The sequence below is a fragment of the Ovis aries genome, chromosome X, assembly GCF_016772045.2.
Source record: "Ovis aries strain OAR_USU_Benz2616 breed Rambouillet chromosome X, ARS-UI_Ramb_v3.0, whole genome shotgun sequence".
NCBI lineage: Eukaryota > Metazoa > Chordata > Mammalia > Artiodactyla > Bovidae > Ovis > Ovis aries.
Window position 1 is genome coordinate 5,991,071 of NC_056080.1, and position 6,430 is coordinate 5,997,500.

General features: G+C 51.8%; 1 protein-coding gene across 5 annotated transcripts in view; it reads right to left on the reverse strand.

Moving 5' to 3' along the window:
* Positions 1-5,627: 5,627 nt before the first annotated feature.
* XG (Xg glycoprotein (Xg blood group)) overlaps positions 5,628-6,430 on the reverse strand; it is a 29,154-nt gene continuing 28,351 nt past the window's right edge. For all 5 annotated transcript variants that reach the window (XM_042241907.1, XM_027963328.2, XM_027963327.2 and 2 more), the window contains one exon: positions 5,628-6,430. This exon is cut by the window's right edge and continues 4,156 nt beyond it. The gene's annotated coding sequence lies outside the window, so the exon portion shown is untranslated.

Here is a 6,430-nt window from a genome sequence, read left to right on the forward strand (position 1 = left end):
TTGCACTGGCCTCACGGGTCGGGCCCCAGGCCAGCGCGGCCCGGGGGCAGAGGCCACTCTGGAAACGTGATCTTGTGGAGGGAACGTGCGGTGAGCGGAGGAGGCGCGCGCGGGGGCCGTGAACAGTGCGTTGGTGAGGCGTGGACGGTGCTTGGGCGCAGGAGAGAGGGACTGATCAGACTCGGTGATGGAGGGAAGCGTAACGCGGGCGGATGAACCTGAGTAGACGGAGGAGAGAACCCAGTTATGAGGGAACGCAGGCCCGAGTGAATGAATGGATGAGTTTCCGTGTGCGTGCCCGAGTGAATGAATGGATGAGCTCCTGCGTGCCGGCCTCAGTGAATGAATGGATGAGCCCCCGTGTGCGTGCCTGAGTGAATGAATGGATGAACTCCCGTGTGCGTGCCTGAGTGAATCAATGAATGAGTTCTCGTGTGTGTGCCTGAGTGAATGAATGAATGAGTTTCCGTGTGCGTGCCTGAGTGAATGAATGAATGAGTTCCCGTGTGTATGCCTGAGTGAATGAATGAATGAGTTCCCGTGTGTATGCCTGAGTGAATGAATGAATGAGTTCTCGTGTGTGTGCCTGAGTGAATGAATGAATGAGTTTCCGTGTGCGTGCCTGAGTGAATGAATGAATGAGTTCCCATGTGTATGCCTGAGTGAATGAATGAATGAGTTCCTGCATGTATGCCTGAGTGAATGAATGAATGAGTTTCCGTGTGTGTGCCTGAGTGAATGAATGAATGAGTTCTCGTGTGTGTGCCTGAGTGAATGAATGAATGAGTTTCCGTGTGCGTGCCTGAGTGAATGAATGAATGAGTTCCCATGTGTATGCCTGAGTGAATGAATGAATGAGTTCTCGTGTGTGCCTGAGTGAATGAATGAATGAGTTTCCGTGTGCGTGCCTGAGTGAATGAATGAATGAGCTCCCTGTACATGCCTCAGTGAATGAATGAATGAGCTCCCGTGTGCAGGCCCGAGTGAAAGAATGATGAGCTCCCCGTGTGTGCCTGCCTGAGTGAATGAATGACTTCCCAAGTGTGTGCCTGAGTGAATGAATGAATGAGCTCCCGTGTGCAGGCCTGAGTGAATGAATGAATGAGTCCCCGTGTGCATGCCTGAGTGAATGAGTGAGTTCCTGCGTGCAGGCCTGCCTGAGCGGATGAGTGAGTGCTTGCAAGAAGGGGTGAGTGCCTGAATTCGTGAATGAGCGCTCATCTGCTGGAGTGGGGTGAATGAGTGAATTAGTAATTCACGGATGCCTGAGTGCACGCATTTACTAAGCACACGCGGGAGGGAGGAAGCAGATTGCTTTGGCCCAGAGGGAAAGAGAGGGTTAAAGAAGCCACATTCCAGGCTGGGGAAGGGGTTGGGGGGTGGTTCCTGGCACTTTCTCCTGCCTTGGGGGAGAAAATGAGACCCTTCCAGGCCAAGCGCAGACGCAGCCCTGGAGAAGGCAGATTCCTTCCCGCCTCATCCCTGAACCCACCCTTTCATTACCGCTCATAAAGCATCCTAGGCATTCCACGCTCTACCCAACCCTCGGGAAGTCCAGGAAACACCACGAGGCGGGTTGATAGGTTTGGAGGAAGTAGATATCACCCCCTCCCACCCACGGGAGCCGGACACCCTAACCTGTGCTTCAGTCCCAGTCTTGCTCCCCCGGCTTTTGCTTCCACGGGTCGCAGCATCTTCTGGGACGTTCTGACAAACAGTCCCAGGTCTCGTTACACCCCTAGCCTCAGGAAACTGCGTGTTGGGGTCATACTCTCTGTTAACCAAGCTTCCCTCCCCCTGGTGGGTTCTGATTGCTGACTTGTGGGCTTGGGATGGCTGGAGCACCCTGTGGCTAGAGAGTGGGGGGAGTAGGTGGGAGCCAGAGGCAGCAAGTGAGGGGAACTGGAGAGAGGTTCGCGTCTGTTCTTTTTTTCCAGTTCTCATGTTTATTTCATACTGCCTGCGAGTGTACTGAGTGGCTTCAGTCATGTCTGAGTCTGCAACCCCGTGGACTGTAGCCCGCCAGGCTCCTCTGTCCATGAGATTCTCCAGGCAAGAGTACTGGACTGGGTTGCCATGCCCTCCTCGAGGGGAATCTTCCTGACCCAGGGATGGAACCCCAGTCTCCCGCACTGGCAGGCGGGTTCTTTACCACGAGCGCCATGTGGGAAGGCCTTATTTCATGACTTCAAAAAAAAAAAAATTAAGTCTCCGTTAGAGTATAACGGATGAAGTGCTTTCCTGCTGGCTCACTGATGAAGAATCTGCCTGCCGACGCAAGAAACGACGCAGGTTCGATCCCTGGGTCGGGAACATCCCCTGGAGGAGGGCATGGCAACCCACTCCAGTATTCCTGCCTGGAGAATCCCGTGGGCAGAGGAGCCTGGCGGGGCTGCAGTACATGGGCTCACAGAAGAGAGGGAAATGGCTTAGCATATAGACAACAGCAACAACATGTTTCAGGTGTACAGCAAAGTGATTCGGTCACACATACACATGTATGTATTTTGTTGATGGGTTCTCATTAGTTGGCTGTTTTATAGATAGCGTAATAGTGTCTATGTGAAGTGAAGTCAAAGTCGCTCAGTCATGTCCGACTGTGACCCCATGGACTGTAGCCCGCCAGGCTCCTCTGTCCATGGGATCCTCCAGGCGAGAATACTGGAGTGGGTTGTCATTTCCTCCTCCAGGGGATCTTCCTGACCCAGGGATGGAACCCAGGTCTCCCACCTTGCAGGGAGATTGTTTACCGTCTAAGCCACCAGGGAAGCCCAATCTCAATTTCACATTTATCCCACTCTCGATTTCTGCTTTGCAAATGTGTTCACCTATGCCATTTTTCTGGATTCCACACATACATATTAATATATGATGTTTGTCTTTCTGACTTCACTTTCTATAGACAGTCTCTGGGTGCACCCCCATCTCTGCAAATGGCACAGCTTCATTCCTTATTATGGCAGAGGTATTCAGTCCATCCTAAAGGAAATTAACCCTGAATATTCACTGGAAGGACTGAGGCTGAAGCTGAAGCTCCAAGCCTTTGGCCACCTGATGGGAAGAACTGACTCATTGGAAAAGACCCTGATGCTGGGAAAGACTGAAGGCGGGACGAGAAGGGGATGACAGAGGATGAGATGGTTGGACGGCATCACTGACTCAATGGACATGAGTTTGGGTAAACTCTGAGAGTTGGTGATGGACAGGGAGGCCTGGCACGCTGCGGTCCGTGGAGTCGCAGAGAGCCGGACACGACTGAGCGCCTGGACAGCAACAGCCAACAGAGCCGAAGGCAGTCAGCCACAGGCAATCCTCCCGGATCTCCGGGCAAAGGCTAGGTCCATTTTTAAACCCAGAGCAGACATCCTGCCGTGCGCGCAGTTGGGTTCCTTTGGGGGTGGGGGGTGCTATCCAGGGAGCCGGGTGACCTGTGGGCGCCGTGAGCCCGAGGCGGTCTCTGCTCTCAGGCGCCTCACAAAGGATGTTGGTCTATTGCAAAACTGAGCCTGCGTTCTCCCAAGATGCTGTTTGGAGAATATGAGCCTTTGGTTGCTACATCAGATGTGATGTTCTTGGCAAGTTACAGGGCCCTTTGCGAGACATAGTTCAAGCCCACAAGCTAGAAAAGTATGCCAACTGGCTGGATGGCTTGCTGCATTTTTGTGATGAAAGCCTTGTGAGTAACCTTGAAAGGCAAGCAAGACAATGAGAACAAATTCAGCAGCATATATATATATATACGTATACATATATACACGTACATATATATACGTATATATATATATATATGAGTGAGTGGGTGAGTGAGTGAAGTCGCTCAGTCGTGTCCAACTCTTTGTGACCCCATGGACTGTAGCCTACCAGGCTCCTCCCTCCATGGGATTCTCCAGGCAAGAGTGCTGGAGTGGGTTGCCACAAAATATGGATATATAATTGTAATCGTGGTGCAGAAACAGAAGGAAGCATTTATATATATATGTATTCCGTCTGTGTGTGCACCACGATTACAATTATATATCCATATTTTAGGGCTTCCCCGGTGGGTCAGTAATGAAGAATCCACGCGCAATGCAGACTCACGAGACGCGGGCTCGATCTCTGGGTCATAAGATCCCCTGGAGGAGGGCATGGCAACCCACTCCAGTGTTCTTGCCTGGAGAATCGCATGGAGGGAGGAGCCTGGCAGGGCTATAGTCCGTGGGGTCACGGAGATTCAAACACGACTGAGCGACTTTCACTTCACTGCTGTTTGCCACTCACGGTTCTAGGAGTTACAGACACAGCCATGGTTTTCCACACGCATATTCTGTCGGGGAGGTGGGGAGAAGCCAGGCAACAAACAATTGAAAGTCATACTTTACCAGGTGTTGGAAGTGGATGTGGGAGACAGAGAGAGAACAAACGTGTGAGCAGAGGCGGCAGGCGAGAAAGTGCCCTTGGCTACGATTGCAGTGGTCTTGTCTCTCTAATTAACGCCCCTCTGGTTTACAGCCAAAGGTGAGAGAGCCAGGTGGTGCCCCCAGCCCTCCACCCCAGCGGCTAAATATTCTCTGTTTCTCAGTCCAACTCGTTGTTGCTCAGTTGCTCAGTAGCATCTGACTCTCTGTGACCCCACAGACTGCAGCCCGCCAGGCCTCCCTGTCCATCACCAACTCCCGGAGCTTGCTCAAACTCATGTCCATCGAGTCAGTGACGCCATCCAGCCATCTCATCCTCTGTCGTCCCCTTCTCCTCCTGCCTTCAATCTTTCCCAGCACCAGAGTCTTTTCAAATGAGTCAGCTCTTCACATCAGGTGGCCAAAGGACTGGAACTTCAGCTTCAGCCTCATTCCTTCCAGTGAACAGCCGGGACCGATCTCCTTCAGAATGGACTGGTTGGATCTCCTTGCAGTCCAAGGGACTCTCAAGAGTCTTCTCCAACACCACAGTTCAAAAGCATCACATCCAAACACTGCTTTGATTTTCAGTTGAGGGGACTTTGGGGCATCTGTCCAACCGTGGACAATTTATGGAGCCCCAGCTATTTGTGGACAGGCAGCTATCTTTGCCGCACACCTGTTCTAGAAGGGTGGGGAGGGAGGTGGCCAGGATAAAGGAGAGACGGCTGCAAAGCACAGATGCGCTCATAGCTCTGCTGGATTCCGGGGAACACGCTGCATTTATATTTGGAACTCTGGGGGACAAGCCTCCGTTAGGAAGACGGGGCTTGGGCGGACGCCAACCCACACCCACTGAAGCCTGTCAACACCCAGGCCCAGAATAGCATGCCATGTGAAATCGGACAAGCTGATCCTATGATTCCCTCTGGAGTCTGACCTGCAAATAAGCGCTCACGGGATGGGACTGGCTCTTGGACACCTTGATCCTGTTTTCACTTTTCCCTGCGTATTCTGTTTGCTGGGAAATCTCAGGAGACTTTTCACCAGTGAGAGTGGGCTTCTTATGGCTCAGACAGAACTTGCGCTTGAGCACATTGTGACTCCAAGGAAAGCAAAAGGGTAGCCCAGTGGTTAGGGGCCTCTAGTGGAGAGGACACAGGTTCGATCCCTGGTCAGGGAAGTAAGATGCTGCATGCCGTGGAACAAGAAAGGCTGAGCAGTGCAACAAAGACTCACAGCAGCCAAAAGTTGAAAAAATACATATTTTTTAATTCCAAAGAAAGAAAGCAGAAAAGGTACTGAATTACCCCACCAAGACTAACGTTTATTCTAAAACCACACGGCAGGTGGTGACTGTTTCCAGATGTGTGGGCTTCCCAGGTGGCGCAGCGGTAAAGAATATGCCTGCAATGTAGGAGACTCAGGAGACACAAGTTCGATCCCTGGGTCAGGATGATCCCCTGGAGGAGGAAAACGGCAACCCACTCCAGTATTCTTGCCTGGAGAATCCCATGGACAGAGGAGGCTGGCGGGCTACAGTCCATGGGGTCTCAAAGAGTCAAACGCGATGAGTGGCTAATACTTTCACTTTCAAAGGAGATTTTATAAGAAGCCAGACGGTTAATGCTGTTTGCAGTGAAATGGATGGGCCTACAGAGTGTCATGCTGAGTGACGTGAGTCAGACATGGAAGGAGAAATATCATGACATCCCTTACATGCGGAATCTGAAAAGATAGGATACGGATGAACTTACTTAGAAAACAGAAGCAGACTCAGAGACTTAGAGAATGAGCTTATGGTTGAGGGGTGGGGAGGATGGGGGAGGGATAGTCAGGGAGTCTGGGATGGACATGGACACTCTGCTGTATTTAACAGGGAGAACCAGCAAGGACCTGCGGCCCAGCACAGGGAACTCTGCTCAATAGTCTGTAATAACCTTATGGTCACCAGGGGGAAGGACGGGGGAAGGGACAGTCAGGGAGTCTGGGATGGACATGGACACACTGCTGTATTTAACACGGAGAACCAGCAAGGACCTGCTGGACAGCAC